This window comes from Lissotriton helveticus, chromosome 7 (assembly GCF_964261635.1).
Source record: "Lissotriton helveticus chromosome 7, aLisHel1.1, whole genome shotgun sequence".
In the NCBI taxonomy this organism is placed as follows: Eukaryota; Metazoa; Chordata; class Amphibia; order Caudata; family Salamandridae; genus Lissotriton; species Lissotriton helveticus.
In genome coordinates this window covers 943,053,820-943,076,910 of record NC_136068.1, presented here as the reverse complement: position 1 = coordinate 943,076,910, position 23,091 = coordinate 943,053,820, and positions in this window count along the sequence as shown.

The following is a 23,091-nucleotide window of genomic DNA, read 5'->3' as shown; positions in this document are numbered from 1 at the left end:
TTGACGTAAGGATGGACATAGATACGTCAATAAGGATGTCATACGACTTGCTCGTTAGCACATTCTTTTGCTGAAGTTCTCGGTGAAATCAAAACAATGGCCGCAGGGTTTTGCCCAGGTTGTCATAGGTTTGATTTGTTATGAGAACTCCGTATGCCTTATCAGGGGCTGGAGGAATATCGCTTGTCTAATTAGATCGCAAGCGTTATGACCTAATCAGATAACACGTTCCTGTGCCGTAGTGTGACTGCGTCAGATAATGGTATCTGCATCATGGGGGTTTTCTGCCTCATGGGCTGACTGTTAGTTAACTTGTTGGTTTGTTTAACCAGAATAGGGTCAGGAATAGGGGGATCGATTCAGAACCTATAGGAATACATCACACCCACTCCACGCTAACTATGGTCATATTTACTAATCTATGCATAGTAAAACATAGTACAACATACTATAGAGTATTGTGTATACCTTACCACCCCAAAATACATAAATGCATTTTGAAATTTTCAAATATACGGAAAAGTTGCAATCATATGTATTGTATGCACTCAAGCTGTATAATAACGCTAAGGTAATCACGCATTTGTATACATTATTGCTTATTTGTATATGAGAATTTACACATGAAATGGCTCTTAATACAGAAAAAAAGTTCGAGACCATTCCATCACAGAATAAGATATTTATGAACATACCAGCGGGCAGCTAATGTCTATAAGCTATCTAAAATTTAGAAACCTTAGTTCTTTAAGAATAGTTCTTACTTTAAGCAGAAGATAGTGTCCCGAAAAATATGAAAAAATATTTTGGGGCTGCTGAAAAATTGCTGTCCGTGAACTGGAGGAAAAATTGTTCATGTGACTTTATTTTTAAAGTTGAAGGCCGAATTCAGGGAACGCCGTGTGTGAGCTTGTTCAAAAGTCTCTATTTCTGCTCTGGTGAGAACATCATATCATTTAGGCTTTCGAAAAAACTGTCAACAGCTTCCTGGGAAAGTTCCACTAACTCGGAAATAGGTGTAATCATGCATTCGTGCGCATGATTGTTTCCATTGACATTCTGATTTGCATTGCTGACAGAAGGTCGTACCTGATCGATGCTGCTTTCATCTTGAACTTCACTACCCATCAATCGTAGTGGTGAAGCTTCCACGAATGCCGTCATCAGGATTGGTAGCCTTTGAGGGCAGCAGAAAGCATGAACCTTGATCGGGCTCAACAATGTTTCTGCATCCATTGGCGCATCCGATTGTAGCGTCAGACAGGGGTCTAACACGCATTCTTCTCCGCATAGCAGACAGCTTAATACAGGTAAAACACATCTTTGCCACATTGGTCGAAATGATAGAAACCAAGTCATGTTCAGGTCTCTAAGCCGGGAGAGTCCCAGGATTTTTGATATCCGGTCCCGGTATCCAATGGCTAGGATTGTTTCTTCCCTTGTCGCAAGAGTTTTGTCTGTGACATGGGTTGCCATACCGAAAAATAAGGACCAAGAATAGGATTCCTGCAATTAGTCCCAAGATCAGGGGAAGTCCGCCAAAAATCGAATGGACGAAATCTGGAAAAATACCCAGTATGGCTTTGAATGGTGTTAATGCCATCGAAAATACTGTCTTAAATACCTTTGAGACCCCATTGGTATCAGAAATATTTAAGATTTCGTTTAGTATTTCTGCGAAATGTATGGGGGAATTAGTTGATAACAATGAATGTATCTCTGCAGTCGTCCTTGCGACTTGTAGATCATACGTTTCTTTTGATGACGTGAGCCTTGTAGGCGTCTGAAGAAGCACTGTTTTCATTCTGCTTAAAGTATCTATTCGAATAGAAGTAATTTTCAAATTGGGCCATGCCCTTGCCTCCCTGTCTGGAAAGGAGCTGGGAAACAATGAGCGTCCACAGCACTTGACCTTCGCAGTCGTAGTGACTAGATAAGGAGTCCCGGGCATAAGACTACAACATCTGCGGTCTACAATTAGAATGTAACTCCCATTATAGAGTCTTTGAAAGAATGGTTCTATTTCTGTTGCAGGTGCGCCTTGCTGGTGACATGAAAGGTTGTATGAATTCCCTTCACAGGCTCCATGCAAACTAATTCCGTTACACAGAAGCGTGCCGCTTAGTGACATCGCACAATTATTGCCACTAAGAAACACTTTCTGTCCTTTATTACTGACACATGCATGTGAATAGGGCAGGTTCCATGATGTTTTAATGTACCCTTTTCCCAATTTCTCGTACATGCCAGCCTGTATATATTTTTGGCAGTATTGAAACCTGAAGGTTGAGATTGGAATATTTATTATCCCATGTATTATCCATTCACTGACAGGTCGTTCTGACATTGTCACTGGTAATCTTTCGAGTTTTTCAATGCTCAAGATTGTATAATCAGCACCCTTTTGTGCCATACTGATTTGTCTATCAGTAAGGTTAAAGATTTGGAATAGTGACGTTGTGTTGATTAAACGCCAAGGCACATAGCCTGAACGCAGATTTTGTAACGTCCAGCCAAGCTGTTTAATAGAGCGCAATTGGGACTGACCGTGTTGTAATAACAGTAAGTCTTGCGTCAATATGTCGATTGCTGAAGACACAATGCTGTCCAAAGAAAAAATTCTGGAGGACAGAGTCATTAACCCATTGTCCACTACAGAAAGTGATTTTTCCAAATTAATACGGTCAATTTCCCGTATTCTCTCTGCTGTTTCAATTTGAGTAACCTTCCAGGCCTCATTGTATGCTGCATATACAGAGGCTGCTATGAAACGTTTTTGACGCTGTTTGCGCGGTCCCATAATGAAATCACGCAAGTCAGCACCATCAGTAAGTAAAGTTAGGTGTTGTTTAATTTCTGCCAGTGTGGAAGTTTGTAGCCATTGAAGGCATAATTTGCCCACACTGTAGGTGGTTATTATCCCTGGGTGATGTCTTTGGGGATATCTAGGGTCTGGCCTGGTCAGTTTGAACCCCTGTGTTTTGTTCAGGAATCTATCTTGACAGTTATTTGTATCTGTGGGCCAGATCAACCACTGTTTCCAATCAGGATGTGTTCTGTTTTGGTTTAATACATAATTTACGTCTATCTCTTCATCTGTAGAGCTATTGCTGAACATTGTTGGCTTTGGAATAGACGGTTTATTTAAGTCTTTGATTTTGGCTAGGCCAAGACAGGTGGTTTGTTGAACAGTGTCATTTAAAAATATCATTTGTTCTGGGATCATGCAGGCTCTAAACATAGATTCTATGCCCTGCACTTGCCATTCTTTTGTACCCCAAACACTTTTCAATTCAACATTCTTGTCCCAATAATCAAAACCAAAAGTATTCATTTTTTCAAAGAATGAGTCTGAATATATCAATTTTGTGTTGGTTATCATGGTCTTTGTCCCTGTCTTGTTTGACAATTTAAAATAGAATGCTTCAGCATTACTTGTGTTAAAACCTGAAAAGTATGAATATTTGTCATAGAAGGTCCTTGAGCTTCCTTTTGGAGGGGTTGCACAATGTTCCCATTGATTATAATTTAAAACATTTCTAGGTTGTGCAGATCTATGTAAAAAATGGTTACCATAGTGGTTATAACAGTACATACTATCATAATTTGTAGAACCCTGCAAATAATCATGTTTGGTAAATTTAGCAGACATTACTAAGTCAGACATCATATTATTAATGCTTTCGAAGTCCCAATCATCAGCAAATGAGCTTGTTTTTGCAAAGTCACTCAATGAGATCTTAATTTGGTGTGGATATTTCAGGATTTCGACCGGACCATAAATTTCATAGTCAGTGTTGTCCCAGGCTACCCCACCAGGTATCGGAGTGGCTGTGAAGTTGACTGAAGAAAGTTCTCTTTTCTCGATGTGTGAAGATGTGTGTGGTTTGAGGATCAAGTTGATTTTCTGACTTGCTGTGTCCATTTTTGCATATTTTCCCTCAATGAAGCGTCCCAAAGTTAGTATCATGATGAGCCAAAGTATGAGGATAAATGCACCAAAACCCACCCAAAATTCAATCCATGGAGAAATCAGATATGTTTCTTTCAGTTGTTTCAAAAGTTCTTTAGCTTTATCTTTAAAGGTTTTTGATGATGTCTGTGTCTTTGATTCACTGAAGCCTTCAGAGGAATCATCGAAGTTTATGAAGTAGCCGGATGCAGTTCTGTCAATTGTTCCAATTGGTTCAGGATTTCTGTTTCTTGCATTTTCACTTGGTACTTCATTATAGATTGGTGTGTCTCTGCTAAATGTTTTTATTTGGGTTTTCAGAGGTCTGAGTTCTATTGCATTGTTGCATAGTCCTTGTTGTTCTTCTGTAGGCGTTTCGAATGTGATGAGCCTCTTCGTTAGGACCTCTGTACTGGTAGCAAACCTTGGTGTTCTGCTACTTATTGGGAGTCCACTTGGCCTACTGTTTGTTATCGGCCACATGTTGTGGTTTTACCAGGTCGATGGATACAACTCGGTTCTCCTTTTTTCCAGCAAGTGGCGGTAGTACAACTGATCTTGTCCCGTTGACAGACAAGACAGGAACTGCTTTTCTGTAAGAAGGCCCAAATTCCTTCTTTACCGCGATCTTTTCCCTGACTAGATCCCCGACTTTTGGAATCCAGACAGGTCTTGCTGGGACAGGTGGTGGTTCTTCAGTGGTTGTTGGCTGTTGTTTCAATTTTATGTTGCTCAGGTCTTTTCTTGTTTTGTTTAAGTCCTGCAAAATAGCCAAACGGTCTTTGATATCAAAGCTTTTTTCTTTCACCACTGAAGTCTGACTATCAATGTCAGAGATCAACATCCTAGTTCCAAATAATAATTCGTACGCACTGAATCCCTTCAGAGAATTTCTTGGCAAGTTATTTAGACTACGTTTGACCCACCCAGCTCCCGAACCTAATATCCTTTCCGTTATAGATTGCTTTATGCCTTGGTTTTTTCTTTACACCATCCCATACCCTCAGGAAGGAAGTGAGAAGATTCCCGCTGGGCTATGCTCATTTGGTCATGTTTCCCCTCAGGCTGGAGGGCTAGAGTGAAAACAATGGTCAAACGTAGCATGCTCTTAGCGTATATGCCATTTAGACTCGCAAATCTTTGTATAACAGTCCAGACGTCAGCCGAGTGCTGGTGATCTACATTATAAGTGTAAACTAGCCTGTATATGTTAATCGCAAGCCTTCCTTTTTACTCTTGATTTTTTCTGGAGTAAAACGACGAGGTATTAAACTGTTTCTCTCCCCACTGCGATCTCTGTTGCAGTTTGGGCAGTTTTTTACAAACATGGTGTGACGCAGGCTCATGCCTGGCCACCAGTACCGTGATTGTAATTCTTCCAGAGAATCTTTTAGTTTTAGGTGACTGAGACCCTCGCCCATATGTGCGTCTGCGATTAACAAGTTTCTCCTGTCCATGTTTGGAATCACTCTATCCCCCACTCCAGGGATTCGAGCAAAAGGGACGGAGTTTGCATCTATTATGTATGTATAATTGAGTGGATAGTTGATCGGTAACGCTGAGCAGTCGCCTTTTGATGACGTTTTCACCGCCAGTACTGTTTCACCGTCAATGTATTTTAATGTACGCTTTTTTCGAACTACGGGAGCCGATTTAGTGGCTGCCGCTGTGGCTGTCTCAGCCAATGAATTCCCTGCAACGTGAACGCCATCACGCTGATGACTCAGTGAGTGTGTCACGTGAGTCTTTGGTAGCTCTTTTTGTAAAAGAGCTATTTGTTCCCAAAGCATTTTCTGCTTTATTGTTGCATCTGTGTCATCTTTGTAACCGTTTTGAATCCATGTCTGCAAATCCTTGTTATATGATTTGACGCAGTAATAGGAATCTGACACTATAAGTGTCGGGAATTCGCGATCCGCATTATCTAGCGCCATTTTTAATGCCATTATTTCAGTCTGTTGTTCTGAATTAGTTTCTACTGAGTGTGTTTTTGTTAATAGAGGTTTTAGTTTACCTCCGCGCCACACTTCTTTTGTAATCCCACATGTGGGGTTGTATGCCTGTTCTCCCCAAACGGGGGGTTGAGCATGTCCGTCTGTATAAATTACACAGGCGTAATGTCGTAAAGGCAGAATGTCGATTGGCAGAGGGATTGTTCTTTCATATTCTAGATTTTTTAATTCTTCTAGTTCTGGATCAAAGTAATAGTATACTTTGTCCGTGGTGATTGAATTCACCCATTGTATCCATTCCGGATTCAATGTTGTTGTTGGTAAATTACACGGTGTTGTTAGTGCCTCAAAGGCTGATTCAGCTGTTCTGACTGTGATATGTCTACCGTCAGCTTGATCTTTTTCTCTAGCTATTGCGGTTTGAACTGCATGAACAATTTTTTCTTTGTTGCTGAAATTCTGTTCAGCTTCTGTGTACAAGTGTGATTTGAATGTAATTGGTACCTTTTCTCCCTCATTAGAGGTCAGGTATGTGAATCCGCATCTCCCTGGGATGACTCGAATCACAAGATTGCGTGTGTTATCACGTGTTTCTAATTTTGTTTTAATTAGCATGTCTGTTTGTAGGGATCTCAAAATTTCTGTGTGTATTTGAGTCCAATTGGATCTTTTAAAATCGGGTTTTATCAGATCATAAAGGGGTTTGACCCTTTCTGCGTAATTTGCAATGTATGTTCTTCCGAAATTTAGGAAGCCTAGAATTGACTGTAAGTTTTTTAGTGTTCTAGGTGCTTGGAGTACGGCACATTTCTCTAGGAAATTGTCAGCCAGGCTTTTGCCTTCGCTTGATAATTCATATCCTAAGAACAGGACTGTCAGATGGGCAATTCTGGATTTTTTAAAGTTGAATTTGTAACCCTCTGCTGCGAACCCAAGTATTATGGTGTTCACTCTTTCAAGTGAGTCTCCAAGTCATCATCTGTTAAGTATATGTCATCGACATAAGATAATGCTTCATCATCATATAGTTGTAGTAATTCTGTTACTCTCGCTGAGAATACCCCCGGGCTGTTCTTGTACCCCTGGGCTAACCGACAGAATTGTTTCTGAGTGCCATTTATTGAGAATGCAGTTAAATATCTGCTCTCTGGTGCTATGTTTTGACAAAAGAATCCATTAGAAATGTCTAATGTTGTTTTGTATTTTTTGCGCACTATGTTATTCATTAGTGCAGCACTATGTGAGTTTTGCACTGCAAAAGTTTTGCAACATGTGTTAAGGTGTCGGTAATCCAAAACTAGATGGTATGAATTGTCTGGTTTGGAGACCGGAAACAAAGGGTTGTTCATTTGTGAGGTGCAAGTTTCAATCACCCCCTGGTATTCTAGCTGATCTAGTATTTCATTTACCTGTTTTTTAGCTTCTTGCTTAATTGGGTACTGCCTTTGTGCAGTTGGTTGTGATTTTAACTGGATTTTGTGAGGAGGAGAGTCCTCATCCCATCCCACGTGATTTTTATATAAAGCAGGAGCTAGAGCCACTGCCCACTTTCTAGCAAGTGTGTATTTTTTATGAATTGGAATTTGATTTGAGAAGGCAGGCATAATTATTTCTTCGCCATGAGGGCACTCCCTGACAAACTCTGGTGGCCAGTCTTTTTCAGCTAGAAGGATATCATAGCCCTTGGAGAGATTATCCCAAAATAGTCCCCTTATTTTTCTAGTCTTATCCCCCTCTATACGCAATGTTATTTCGTATATTTTGTGAGGTTTGCTAACTCTGGTGTCCGCAGTTTCCACTTGAAGATATTCATTCGTGTCCACTGTCTCCAGATGATTCATAAGGACTTTGCGAGCTATGCTCACTTCTGCTGCGCTGTCTAGCATTGTCTGAGCCCATTCTCCGTTTTTCAGTTGTGTCCTCAGTATTCTCGGCATTGTTAACTACCTTGATACTGGCTACCTTCTTTTTTGGAAATTGTAATTTCTTTTTTAGCTGAGCAGGTTCCTTGTCTTTGGACTTGGCGTGCTCTTCTCTTTGTTCTGATCGTCCTCTTCTTTCCGATTTCTGCGAGGAAGTCTGAAAAGATTGAGAGGGACGTGTATCAATGTCTTGATATCTATCAGGTTTTTTAATATTATCCCTATTTCTAAGGTTATATCTTTTCCCAGAGGGGTCACTCTGAGGTGACCTGTGTCTTTGGTTCGGAGATTTTTCTCTTCGCCTAGGAGACCTTCCTCGGGACTGGAATTTCTTTTCTTTAGGATTGGATTGTTTGTTTCCATCCCAGTTCTTTTTTGGTGATGTAGAATTATTATTAAAAAATATTTTTTCAGGACTTTCAATTAGTTGCGGTTTTACTGGTATTCCACCTAAACTATCTCTACCTAGTTCCTCATAGGATATTTCTATGATTCTGGCAATTTCAGCTGGTTGGTCTGCTATATCTGTCTCTTTTAACCTCTGGCGGATCGCCACGTTTGCTGCTTCACCTTTTATGTTGGCTAATAATATAGCCGAGACCTGCTTGAAGTCTTTCAGTAATTTCATACCAAGAGTTAAAGCGGGTTCTGGACCATATTCATCTTGAATTTGTTTTAGCACATCTGGTATTACCGAAATGGATGGAACACCGTGCGTTTTTGTGTAGATGGAAGCAAAGACTGTACCCCAAGTGTCACAGTCCTCAATGTGTTGTGCGATTCCCATTGGAAGACAGATAGTCAGAATCCTGTGCTTTTCTAGCGGTGTAGTGTCTGGAAACACCGCCTCTATTTGGGTGATTTTCTGCGCTAGCCAGAATGGTATTTGTTCCCGTTTAGCCGGTACTTTACCTAGGCAGGACTGGATGTTCTGTGGTGTAATATTATTTGTGTTCCCCTGGTGAGGGGTCAGCTGTGGGAGTTTAATCGCTGGCTGAATTGTTGAAGTCCGCATCACATACTGGACTAATTGTCTATGTATTTTTATTAATTGTTTTAGCTGTGTTAACAAGTTAGCTGCAGACATCCCGTCAATGTCTGGATGTGGTGTGTATCCGGCTAGGACCGGCCACGTTGCTCCTGGTCTACCTAAAGGACCGAGCCTGGTGATGTGATTATTATGTTTTAGGGCGCCATCAAATAAGAGCAAATGCTCTTGAAATTTGAGTGGTACTTCCACCTCCTCGAAAGGAGTGTACGTTTCAGGAGGTTCCTCTATTTTGTAATAGTGGAAGTACTTTGTTACAGGATTTGCTGCTGGAAAATTTATCCATGAATAGTATACCTCTGTCTGCCGATATTCGTGTGCCTCAATTACGAATATGACTGTACCACCTCTAGGTGTCAGTCCATTTTCTATAAGTTTTATGGTTATAGATTTCCTTTTGATGACCGGAATGAGTATTATATCCGGGTCTGCTTCCTGTATGGTAGCATCAGCTGCTGCGAGTTCAGTTGCTAATCTAACTGCCTCTCTTTCTTTATCACTGTCTCCCATTTTACTGACAGGATGGTTATTTTTTTGTTTGTTTGCAGATCAGGTTTCTTATGGAAACAAAGATTAGATGCACAATATTTTGGAACAGTGTATCCTTCAACGTTGACTTATACCAAGAACCATACATAGGAGTTCCCTCCTGCGAGGTCTGGCGGATATAACCTTTCATCCACTCCAGACGTCTTTGGAGTATTATGGGAAAAGGGGTCTGAGTGAGAAAGCACGATTGAGTTACTCTAAATGTCTTACGTTAGTTTTATCGCCCTTTCCAAACCAGTTGGGTGCCATGTAGTGTAGTTCCTATCATCCCAATAGGCTCTGCGCATTGGAATAATACCTACAGCAGTAAAGGCCTAGACCAGACGTTAACTAGGTCTACTACTGTCGATACTAGACTTAAAGTTTTGGGTTTGCCAGCTAGCTCAGAGTTCACTAGAAACTTTCTCGAATGTTCAGGAAGGACTTAACTTCCCTGATTAGACAAGAAGGGATTTAGTTTCTGACAACCATAGAACATGACAACTTTGCTCTCCCCTAATCAAGAGTATATCTCGAGAGTCGTGTGAACAAAAGGCAATTTATTTTACTCAGTCAGTACGTGCATTCTTAGTCTCATCAGATTGTAGAGAAAAGGAAGAGACGGGCGTGTTCAATAAAAAGGTGTTATTTATTGATCAGTCTCTTTTCTCATACAAGAGAAATGGATCGATATTATTGCAATACTTATAGCTAAGTAAAGTGCATACATTAAAAGCAATAGTATAAAATAATACTGTAAAAACATTGATATGGTTTCTAAGCCATAAGATGTTTTAAAATGAATAAAATATATTATATACACATATACATTTGACTAAACGTACTCAACTGGTGTTTCTAAATACGCCTACCCCGTGTACCTGACCTAAGCCTAATACGTGGGCGGGAATAGAAAGTTACAGTTTAAGTTAAGTTTGTTTTTGCCAAGTGAATAACTAAAGAATTCTCTGTGAGGGGTTATTCAGTTCTGTACCTGGAATCTAGGTTGAATGAGGGATGGTATCTCTCGTCTCTGGTCTCGATATTCCAGGCTGCCTGCGAGGGCTACCCAGAAACGCCGGTGCTGGATTTCTCGGCAGGAGAAAGCAGCTTCTCTCAGCGCGTCAGGAAGGCGGGGCTGCGCCAGCGGGGTCTGCTCTGCTCTGGGCTTCGGCAAGTATGGCTGCTCCGTCTCGTCACCACCGCGTGTGTTTGCATAGGGCAATATCGGTAATATTTATACCTTTAAGGTGCCGAGATTGACGTAAGGATGGACATAGATACGTCAATAAGGATGTCATACGACTTGCTCGTTAGCACATTCTTTTGCTGAAGTTCTCGGTGAAATCAAAACAATGGCCGCAGGGTTTTGCCCAGGTTGTCATAGGTTTGATTTGTTATGAGAACTCCGTATGCCTTATCAGGGGCTGGGGGAATATCGCTTGTCTAATTAGATCGCAAGCGTTATGACCTAATCAGATAACACGTTCCTGTGCCGTAGTGTGACTGCGTCAGATAACGGTATCTGCATCATGGGGGTTTTCTGCCTCATGGGCTGACTGTTAGTTAACTTTGTTTAACCAGAATAGGGTCAGGAATAGGGGGATCGATTCAGAACCTATAGGAATACATCACAAGTGAGAGAGTCAGTCAGTCAGTTAATGAGAGTCAGTCCATCAGTCAGTGAGAGAGAATGAGAGTCAGTCAGTGAGAGAGAGAGATTGAGAGAGTCAGTCAGCAAGAGAGAGAGTGAGAGAGTCAGTCAGTCAGTGAGAGAGAGAGTGAGAGAGTCAGTCAGTCAGTGAGACAGAGTCAGTCAATCAGTGAGTCAGTTAGTCAGTGAATCACTTAGTCAGACAGTCAGTTAGTGAAAGAGAGAGATCGTCAGGCAGTCAGTCAGTCAGTCAGTGAGAGAGAGTCAGTCAGTGAGAGAGAGACAGAGTGAGAGAGTCAGTCAGTGTGAGAGAGAGTGAGAGAGTCAGTCATTTAGTCAGTCGGTCAGTCAGTGAGAGAGAGAGAGAAAGTCAGTCAGTCAGTGAGAGAGAGAGTGAGAGCCTCAGTCAGTCAGTGAGAGAGTCAGTCAGTGAGTCAGTTAGAAAGTCAGTGAGTCAGTCAGTGAGAGAGAGTCAGAGTGAGAGACTCAGTGAGAGTCAGTCAGTGAGAGAGTGAGAGAGCCAGTCAGTCAGTGAGAGAGAGAGTAATAGACGCAGTCAGTCAGTGAGAGTCAGTCAGTCATTTAGTCAGTCAGTGAGGGAGAGAGTGAGAGAGTCAGTCAGTCAGTCAGTGAGAGAGTCAGTCAGTGAATGAGTCAGTCATTGAGAGAGTGAGTCAGTAAGTTAGTGAGACATAGTGAGAGAGTCAGTCAGTGATAGAGAGAGTCAGTCAGTGAGAGAGAGAGAGTGAGAAAGTCAGTGAGAGAGAGAGTTAGTCAGTGAGAGAGTCAGGGAGTCAGTCAGTGAGAGAGAGTCGAAATCTGTCACTGAGAGAGAGTTAGTCAGTCAGTCAGTGAGAGAGTCAGTCAGTCAGTTAATGAGAGTCAGTCCATCAGTCAGTGAGAGAGAATGAGAGAGTCAGTCAGTGAGAGAGATTGAGAGAGTCAGTCAGCAAGAGAGAGAGTGAGAGAGTCAGTCACGCAGTGAGAGAGAGAGTGAGAGAGTCAGTCAGTCAGTGAGACAGAGTCAGTCAGTCAGTGAGAGAGAGAGAGTCAGTCAGTGAGATAGAGACAGAGTGAGAGAGTCAGTCAGTGTGAGAGAGAGTGAGAGAGTCAGTCATTTAGTCAGTCGGTCAGTCAGTGAGAGAGAGAGAGAAAGTCAGTTAGTCAGTGAGAGAGAGAGTGAGAGCCTCAGTCAGTCAGTGAGAGAGTCAGTCAGTGAGTCAGTTAGAAAGTCAGTGAGTCAGTCAGTGAGAGAGAGTCAGAGTGAGAGACTCAGTGAGAGTCAGTCAGTGAGAGAGTGAGAGAGCCAGTCAGTCAGTCAGTGAAAGTCAGTCAGTCAGTGAGAGAGACAGTCAGTCAGTGAGAGAGTGAGAGATTCAGGCAGTCAGTTATTCAGTCAGAGAGTCAGTGAGAGTCATTTAGTAAGTAAGAGAGTGAGAGAGTCAGTCAGTCAGTCAGTGAGAGAGAGAAATGTCAGCCAGTCAGTCAGTGAGAGAGCAAGAGTCAGTTAGAGAGTTAGTGAGAGAGTCAGTCAGTTATTGAGAGAGAGATTAAAGAGTGTGTTAGTCAGTCAGTGAGAGTGAGAGAGTTAGTCAGTGAGAGAGAGTGAGATTGACAGTCAGTCAGTTAGTCAGTCTGAGAGTCAATCAGAGAGTCAGTGAGAATCAGTCAGTCAGAGAGTGAGGGTCAGTCAGTTAGTAAGAGAGAGACTGAGAGTCAGTCAGTCAGTCAGTGAGCGAGTCAGTCAGTCAGTGAGAGAGTGAGTTAGTTTGTCAGTCAGTCTGTCAGTCAGTGGGAGTCAGTCAGTGAGTCAGTCAGTCAGTGAGAGAGTCGGTCAGTCAGTGAGAGAGTCAGTCAGTGAGAGAGAGCGAGAGAGTCAGTCAGTCAGTCAGCCAGGGAGAAAAAGTGAGAGAGTCAGTCAGTCAGTCAGTCAGTGAGAGAGAGTGAGAGAGTCAGTCAGTCAGTTAGTCAGTCAGAGAGTCAGTCAGAGAGTCAGTGAGAATAAGTCAGTCAGAGAGTGAGAGAGTCAGTCAGTCAGTCAGTGAGAGCGAGCGAGAGAAACAGTCATTTAGTGGGTCAGTAAGCGAGTCAGTCAGAGAGTCAGTGAGAGTCAGTGAGTCAGAGAGTGAGGAAGTCAGTCAGTCAGTCAGTGAGAGCGAGATTGAGAGTCAGTCAGTCAGTGAGAGAGAGAGAGAGAAAGACAGTCAGTCAGTGAGAGAGAGAGTGAGAGACTCAGTCAGTCAGTGAGAGAGTCAGTCAGTCAGTTAGAAAGTCAGTCAGTCAGTCAGTGAGAGAGAGAGAGTCAGAGTGAGAGACTCAGTGAGAGTCAGCCAGTGAGAGTGAGAGAGCCAGTCTGTCAGTGAGAGAGAAAGTAAGAGACGCAGTCAGTCAGTGAGAGTCAGTTAGTCATTTAGTCAGTCAGTTGGAGAGAGAGTGAGAGAGTCAGTCAGTCAGTGAGTGAGAGAGTCAGTCAGTGAATAAGTCAGTCACTGAGAGAGTGAGTCAGTCAGTTAGCGAGACATAGTGAGAGAGTCAGTCAGTGATAGAGAGAGTCAGTCAGTGAGAGAGAGTGAGAAAGCCAGTGAGAGAGAGAGAGAGAGTTAGTCAATGAGAGAGTCAGAGAGTCAGTCAGTGAAAGAGAGTCAAAATCTGTCACTGAGAGAGAGTTAGTCAGTCAGTCAGTGAGAGAGTCAGTCAGTCAATGAGAGAGAGAGTGAGAGAGTCAGTCAGTCAGTGAGAGAGTAAGTTAGTCAGTGAGAGAGAGAGTGAGAGAGTCATTCAGTCATTTAATGAGAGTCAGTCCATCAGTCAGTGAGAGAGATTGAGAGAGTCAGTCAGTGAGAGAGATTGAGAGAGTCAGTCAGCAAGAGAGAGAGAGTGAGAGAGTCAGTCAATCAGTGAGTCAGTTAGTCAGTGAATCATTTAGTCAGTCAGTCAGTGAGAGAGTCACCCCAGTCAGTCAGTGAGAGACAGTCAGTTAGTGAAAGAGAGAGATCGTCAGGCAGTCAGTCAGTCAGTCAGTGAGAGAGTCAGTCAGTGAGAGAGAGACAGAGTGAGAGAGTCAGTCAGTGTGAGAGAGAGTGAGAGAGTCAGTCATTTAGTCAGTCGGTCAGTCAGTGAGAGAGAGAGAGAGAGAAAGTCAGTCAGTCAGTGAGAGAGAGAGTGAGAGCCTCAGTCAGTCAGTGAGAGAGTCAGTCAGTGAGTCAGTTAGAAAGTCAGTGAGTCAGTCAGTGAGAGAGTCAGTCAGTGAATGAGTCAGTCATTGAGAGAGTGAGTCAGTCAGTTAGTGAGACATAGTGAGAGAGTCAGTCAGTGAGAGAGAGAGTCAGTCAGTGAGAGAGAGAGAGTGAGAAAGTCAGTGAGAGAGAGAGTTAGTCAGTGAGAGGGTCAGAGAGTCAGTCAGTGAGAGAGAGTCGAAATCTGTCACTGAGAGAGAGTTAGTCAGTCAGTCAGTGAGAGAGTCAGTCAGTCAGTTAATGAGAGTCAGTCCATCAGTCAGTGAGAGAGAATGAGAGAGTCAGTCAGTGAGAGAGATTGAGAGAGTCAGTCAGCAAGAGAGAGAGTGAGAGAGTCAGTCAGTCAGTGAGAGAGAGAGTGAGAGAGTCAGTCAGTCAGTGAGACAGAGTCAGTCAATCAGTGAGTCAGTTAGTCAGTGAATCACTTAGTCAGACAGTCAGTTAGTGAAAGAGAGAGATCGTCAGGCAGTCAGTCAGTCAGTCAGTGAGAGAGAGTCAGTCAGTGAGAGAGAGACAGAGTGAGAGAGTCAGTCAGTGTGAGAGAGAGTGAGAGAGTCAGTCATTTAGTCAGTCGGTCAGTCAGTGAGAGAGAGAGAGAAAGTCAGTCAGTCAGTGAGAGAGAGAGTGAGAGCCTCAGTCAGTCAGTGAGAGAGTCAGTCAGTGAGTCAGTTAGAAAGTCAGTGAGTCAGTCAGTGAGAGAGAGTCAGAGTGAGAGACTCAGTGAGAGTCAGTCAGTGAGAGAGTGAGAGAGCCAGTCAGTCAGTGAGAGAGAGAGTAATAGACGCAGTCAGTCAGTGAGAGTCAGTCAGTCATTTAGTCAGTCAGTGAGGGAGAGAGTGAGAGAGTCAGTCAGTCAGTCAGTGAGAGAGTCAGTCAGTGAATGAGTCAGTCATTGAGAGAGTGAGTCAGTAAGTTAGTGAGACATAGTGAGAGAGTCAGTCAGTGATAGAGAGAGTCAGTCAGTGAGAGAGAGAGAGTGAGAAAGTCAGTGAGAGAGAGAGTTAGTCAGTGAGAGAGTCAGAGAGTCAGTCAGTGAGAGAGAGTCGAAATCTGTCACTGAGAGAGAGTTAGTCAGTCAGTCAGTGAGAGAGTCAGTCAGTCAGTTAATGAGAGTCAGTCCATCAGTCAGTGAGAGAGAATGAGAGAGTCAGTCAGTGAGAGAGATTGAGAGAGTCAGTCAGCAAGAGAGAGAGTGAGAGAGTCAGTCACGCAGTGAGAGAGAGAGTGAGAGAGTCAGTCAGTCAGTGAGACAGTGTCAGTCAGTCAGTGAGAGAGAGAGAGTCAGTCAGTGAGATAGAGACAGAGTGAGAGAGTCAGTCAGTGTGAGAGAGAGTGAGAGAGTCAGTCATTTAGTCAGTCGGTCAGTCAGTGAGAGAGAGAGAGAAAGTCAGTCAGTCAGTGAGAGAGAGAGTGAGAGCCTCAGTCAGTCAGTGAGAGAGTCAGTCAGTGAGTCAGTTAGAAAGTCAGTGAGTCAGTCAGTGAGAGAGAGTCAGAGTGAGAGACTCAGTGAGAGTCAGTCAGTGAGAGAGTGAGAGAGCCAGTCAGTCAGTCAGTGAAAGTCAGTCAGTCAGTGAGAGAGACAGTCAGTCAGTGAGAGAGTGAGAGATTCAGGCAGTCAGTTATTCAGTCAGAGAGTCAGTGAGAGTCATTTAGTAAGTAAGAGAGTGAGAGAGTCAGTCAGTCAGTCAGTGAGAGAGAGAAATGTCAGCCAGTCAGTCAGTGAGAGAGCAAGAGTCAGTTAGAGAGTTAGTGAGAGAGTCAGTCAGTTATTGAGAGAGAGATTAAAGAGTGTGTTAGTCAGTCAGTGAGAGTGAGAGAGTTAGTCAGTGAGAGAGAGTGAGATTGACAGTCAGTCAGTTAGTCAGTCTGAGAGTCAATCAGAGAGTCAGTGAGAATCAGTCAGTCAGAGAGTGAGGGTCAGTCAGTTAGTAAGAGAGAGACTGAGAGTCAGTCAGTCAGTCAGTGAGCGAGTCAGTCAGTCAGTGAGAGAGTGAGTTAGTTTGTCAGTCAGTCTGTCAGTCAGTGGGAGTCAGTCAGTGAGTCAGTCAGTCAGTGAGAGAGTCGGTCAGTCAGTGAGAGAGTCAGTCAGTGAGAGAGAGCGAGAGAGTCAGTCAGTCAGTCAGCCAGGGAGAAAAAGTGAGAGAGTCAGTCAGTCAGTCAGTCAGTGAGAGAGAGTGAGAGAGTCAGTCAGTCAGTTAGTCAGTCAGAGAGTCAGTCCGAGAGTCAGTGAGAATAAGTCAGTCAGAGAGTGAGAGAGTCAGTCAGTCAGTCAGTGAGAGCGAGCGAGAGAAACAGTCATTTAGTGGGTCAGTAAGCGAGTCAGTCAGAGAGTCAGTGAGAGTCAGTGAGTCAGAGAGTGAGGAAGTCAGTCAGTCTGTGGTAAATAAATAAATAATACCCTATTTTTGAATGCATAAATGAATAACAGATAGCTCAATAAATAAGAGTCAAGATTCGAGGTAGTAGGAGTTTTTTGCAGGTTTAATACAGCAATACAGGATGGCAAGGCCCAGCAGCGCTGCCGGGGTCAGGATCGGGACAAGGGGAACAACTTTTTAATAACAGTGCATGAGCATATATACATAACGCAAACACATAGCATTACATTGCAATAGGCGTAGCAGTGGGTGGAGCAAAAGGCGTGACACGTAGCAGTCGCGAAAGATAAGGGTGAAAAGAGGTGTAACAGGGCGTATACATAGACATGTGATGCAAACGTAACAGAATATGTCATGAATGGGGCGGAAACCATGGAGGGGGCTACCTGAGGAGCCGGGACCTCTAACCTGATGGTGCGCGCAAACTAGCAATGACGTGTTACTAGGAGAAGCTGGGGCTATGAACTCTGTGCTAGGAGCAGAGACTGAAGTCTGGAGAGTCAGGGCGACATGTACCTAAACAGCATCTAGTATCTGATGTTTAGAGAACATGTTGATATAAACTAGAAGTCAGGAGGGGAAAGGCTAACTTGATTCTAAGACTGGACCATGCATTATTCTACATGTAGTGCGTGATGAAGAATATTAAATGACCATTAAATGCAGTATTTCTCTAACGTGGAGACGTGAAGGCTAGACAATGACGGAAACTATCGATGCGATTCAGTAGCTTTAGGAATGCAGAGAAGGAGGACTGAACTGATAACTGGAATCATAACATATTCTTGGCAGACTCAGAGGCAGAGCCAGGGTGAGCCGGGCACTGCAAGGCAGGAAGTAAGTGAAGGGTCGAGGATACAGGTGGGGGCTGTATCGCTCCTCAGCGAGGCTTCAGGAGACAGGAGCTGAATCTGGTGTCCAGGCCCTTTTGAGGCCTAGAAACGGGGACTTTTCAATAGAATAACGTGCACACTGAGAAACGTGGCAACGTAGCTTTACATAGGCCTGATATTCGTAGTATTCACGAGAACTGGAAACTGGCATACTAGAGGTGGACACAACTGTAATTGCGTCATTAATCGAACATAGGGAATGCATATGCATATTTAATCATGCACACATAACATATGATGGATGACACGTAGGGACACAGAACATGGCAAAATTTACTTTTCCACATTCCCTCCTTGTCACTACGATTCCATCAGGAAACATCAATATTCATGATACCATCTATCATTTCATACAGTATCATTTGCTCGTCTCGAATTATCCTGGAACGGGATTTAGAACGGGGCTTGGGACTAGGAATACATGATGTAGCACAAATGCCGCAAATCGCAGGGCCACATTGTATACAGAGGCAGCAGCTGAATATGATCGCTACTGCAATACCTAGAAAGGACAAGACTTTCCATCCCCAGGCGGAAATTATATTCCAGAACCAACCGGACCATGTCCAGGTGCCTGGATCTTGGTGTAACAGATGGGCAATTTTATGGAGTCTGGTTATAGCTGAATAAACAGACGGCGCGTTATTTGGAATGAAAATGCAGCAACTAGATCCGATGACTCTACAGGCCCCGCCCCTATCGGCCAGTATGACGTCAAGGACGAGACGATTCTGTAAAACGACAAATCTCATAGCAGATTGCTCTTCAGTTAAGTTACCTAGAGCAGAGGCAGTCTCATTTACTACAGCTTCGAGGGTTCTGGTTAACCTACGGATTAGCTTACTATTCTGGATAGGTCCTATAAAGAAAAAGAAACCTCTGTTGAAATCTGTATACTGTTCTAGAGCAGTTTCATTATAATCGACAATTGGGGACTCCCTTCTATGTCTAATGTGTACTAGATGTGTGTTTCTATGATAATCAGGTGGGGCTAGGAAAACTGGTGGTAGTAGGAAGGCAATGTAACAGGTTCCCTCCCAATCGAGGGGCAGACGAACATATGCAGTTTGACCACAAATAAAATAAGAATGACGTGAAGCTTTGAAAATGGATTTCCCACTGTCACTATACTTGACAATAGTAGTACAATCACTATGTCCTACGTGTACGGAACCATTATTTCGGACACATAATTCGCCTTGAACTGGTAATACTGAAATAGCAGGTAAGTCTGGAGTAGTATCAGACTGAACATTCAGGACCATGAAATTCGAAGAATAGTTACCTAAATTATACACTTCATTTTCTAGATCTAACCCGGTTCTGTGGGGAAGACCTTGCTTGTCTGGGAAACATGTACTGTTAAGAAAAGACATATCTGTTGAGGATGACGTTAACGTGGACCATGCTCCACACGAACCATTATGTGAAAAAGGATAAGGAAAAAGTGGCAGAACTCCCTTCGGTATCTGGAAAGGGGGAAGTCGACCACACACCCAGCAATTAGTGGCATTGCTGGTCTGATGTGAGTAATGTAACATGCGGATGAAAGAATTATTTTTCATAGCGAGGCGGTAAGAGAGTTCATGAGGAGGCAGATCACTAAACGTGTGCTCTACTGTAGCATTAGCAGACTTATTTACATGAAGAACTGGGAAATACAAGAAAAATGCATAACTGGTGCAGGAAATCATAATGCTGAAAAATAATATGAAACATAGAAAAACGATACATCGAATTGAGTTTTGACTAACTCTCTCACTATGGGGGTCTATTTTATACATGTCAGAAACAGTTTAACCGTTTCACCTAGGGGAGGACTTAGACAATCAAACTGGCTGACTTATTTTACTAGACCGGAGTTTCAACTTATACTCCTGTTGCGGAGTTTTCTCTAACAGGGGAGGGTTTGTAGCAATGTCTTTTGCGGGACAGTCCTTGAGAACAATATTTTGGCAATCCTTCAAATCCTGGGAAATGTTCTTTGAGACGGGTTTCAGTCCATAAAACTTTTTTATATGTGAAAGGTGCACCCAGCCTTTGCGACCCTCCAACTTCACGGCTGTACGGGTGGCGAGGAGGACCTGTCGGGGCTCCTTCCAGCGTGGCTCCAGCGGACTTGAGCGGTCAAAATTGCGGACAAGAACCATGGATCCTGGAACGATTTCATGCGGTGCCACCTCCGTATTGTCTGGAAATGCGGCGGCAACCTGTGAACGACAAGAGTTGAGGGCAGACATCAAGGAAGCTAGGTAATCTGTCAGCATATTACTTGAAACATCGGTAATACTTCGGGGTCTAGGAGTACCCCACATGTTAGGGGGGCGGCCGAAAACGACCTCATACGGGGACAGACCTGATCTGGAATGTGCGACCATGCGCATATAAAATAAAGCGACTGGCAGAGCTACTAGCCAGTCCACACCTTTCTCTTTACACACTTTTGCAATACGGATTTTCAGAGTCTGGTTATGTCTCTCTACGAGACCGGCTGCTTCAGGATGGCGTACACAATGAAACTTCCACTGGTACCCCAACAAAAGGGACACATGCTTCATCAACTCGGATGAGAATGGCTGGCCGTTGTCAGAATATACGACTCTAGGGAGTCCATAACGGGGGAAGAACTCACGAATCAACTGCTTGGCAGTGGTCGCGGCTGTGTAATCTGGGACTGGATATGCTTCTGTCCACCTGGACAAAGCGCATACAACTACAAGGACATACTTGAAACCTCGACATCGCTCCATCTGAATATAATCCATCTGGAGGACTTCAAAAGGGTGGTCAGGGGGCTGGAATCCACCTTGTTCCACCGGGACACTTTTACCTGGATTAAACTGACAACATATCATACAGGTACGGACTTTCTGCTTGGCTGCAGCTCGTAAATGCTTGTTGAACCAGATGTTCTGGATACTGTCTAACATGGCTTTTTCTCCTAAATGTGCTGGACTATGTGCGGTATTGATAATGACTTGAACCATAGAGTCGGGGAGAAACCATGTGGCTCTACCCTTCGTTAACCATCCTTGATCTGTCTGGACCCCTTCCTTGTTCGGACCATTTCTTGATTTCTTCGGGAGTAGCATGTAACTGTATGTCTATGACATCTTGTGTAGGGTCTTTAACTGTCATACATGTAATCGGATCTGGAGTGTGTGTCATGTTAACTGGAATGTCTAGAGTCTGTGTTGTAAGCTTGGCTGTGCGATCTGCTAGATCGTTACCTTGAGAAATGGTATCAGTAACTTTCGTATGTGCTTTGCACTTCATGATAGCGATAGATGTCGGTAAATGTATGGCATCTAACAGAGCTTGAATAAGGAGACCATGCTGAATCTTGGTTCCATGAGAAGTCATGAAACCTCTCTCTTGCCAGAGCACTCCGAAGTCGTGTACAACTCCAAATGCGTAGCGTGAATCTGTGTAAACATTAACTTTCAAGTTCTTGGCGTGTATGCAGGCTTGTGTCAGAGCAACTAGCTCTGCTGCTTGAGCGGACAGGGTGTCGATACGGTGTGTTTCAATAACTTCAGTGTCAGTAGTCACTGCATACGCGGCGACTAGTTCTCCTGTACTTTTCTCATACATGAACCATCCACATAAAGTGTCAGGTCGGGGTCTGGTAACGGAATATCTGTCAGATCTTGTCTTGGCTTGGTCATAATGTTAACTACTTCCACACAGTCATGTGCGGCAGAATTCGGAGTAACTGATGGTAACAGTGTAGCAGGGTTCAGGATGTTGCAGCGTCTGATTTCTATGTGTGGCTGGAACAGTGTCAATTCATAACCTGTTAAACGTGCAATTGTCAAGTGCTGAGTCTGTGTTCGGTTTAACAGAACTTCCACGGAATGTGGAACTTGTACTGTCAAGGAGTGTCCTAAGACTATGGAATCACTTTGTCTGATAGCTAGTGCTGTGGCTGCAACTGACTTGAGGCACGCAGGCAGAGCCTGGGCTACAGGATCTAATGTGCTCGAAAAATAAGCACAGGGCTTGTATTGTCCTGCTTGATCTTGTGTGAGAACAGATAATGCTGTACCTTCGCGTTCAGTGACGAAAAGTGTAAAAGGCTTACTGTAGTTCGGTGTCGCTAGAACTGGAGCTTGGCATAGGGCTTTCTTTAACTCATTGAAACTAAGTGTATGTTCAGATGTCCAAGGGAGGACAGTCGGTGCGGCTGCCTCCTGTGTCGTTAACTGTATCAGTGGCTTGGCTAGAAATGCATACTGAGGAATCCATTGTCTGCAGTAAGAAGTAAGGCCGATAAAAGCACGTACCTCCTTCTGGGTCTTGGGCTGAGGAAGACTCGCTATTAACTGGATACGGTCTGGTGTCAACTGCCTACCCCTCTTGGACAGTAAGTGTCCTAAGTAGACCACTTGCTGGACACAGAATTGAAGCTTAGAAGGGGACACCTTGTGCCCCATCTCGGCTAGGAAATACAAGACTGTAAGGGATGCTCGCTCGCAAGCACGTTCAGAACGGGCTGTGATCAGGAGATCATCGACATACTGGAGCAGGGCAGTGTCAGTTGGCATGTGAATGTTGTCTAGTTGTCTCTTAAGTGCTTGACTGTAAATGCTAGGGCTTTCTGTGAAACCTTGAGGAGCGCGTGTGAACATATAGCTCCTTCCATTTAAACAAAATCCGAAAAGGAACTGGCTGTCTGGATGAATAGGGACACTGAAAAACGCATTCTTGAGGTCGATTACAGTAAAGAACGTGGCTTCGGAATCAATGGCTGTCAATAGGGAAGAGATATCTGGAACGACTGGGTACTGAGGAATAATACATTTATTAAGCTCTCGTAGGTCAATCACTAATCGATATACTGGGGGTGCATTTGGATCAGTACGTTTCATGACTGGAATGATCGGGGAATTGCATACATTGGAGTCAGTTTCTACAACCACTCCTTGAGCCATGAGCTCGTCAATAATTTTGGATAAGGCTGCTACAGCCTCAGGTGGCAATCTGTACTGTCTGATTCGTGGTAACACCACACCTGGCTTGAGAGTCACACGATAGGGTGTGATTTGCATATAACCAACATCAGTTGGACCTTGCGCCCATAGATGCTGCGGGACATTAGACAACCTGGAATCAAAATCTCGTAATACATAGTGACCCTTAAAGTCACGTAGGAACAATCGTATTCCCTCTGGGGAACAGCATATAACTGCACCTAACTCTTTCAGTGTTTTAATGCCTAATAGGTTTTCTGGACATGACTTAGTAAGTAACAGATCAGTAGTGCGGGACAATGGACCTACTTCTAGAGTAACTGGCTTTGATATTTCATTTACAATGGGTTTTCCTGAAAATCCAAGGGAAACATTTCTTGAGCCTGAGAGCGGAGCCCCTGGAACTTCGGCGTGACTAATTGTGGTCCTACTTGCCCCTGTATCAATCAAAAACTTTCTGTCTTTCCCTAATACTTGACTGTGAACATAGGGACCTTCTTGATCTACAGGTATCTCGATGAGAGGCAAGCCTACCTCCCTCTCTAGGCTGTTTCA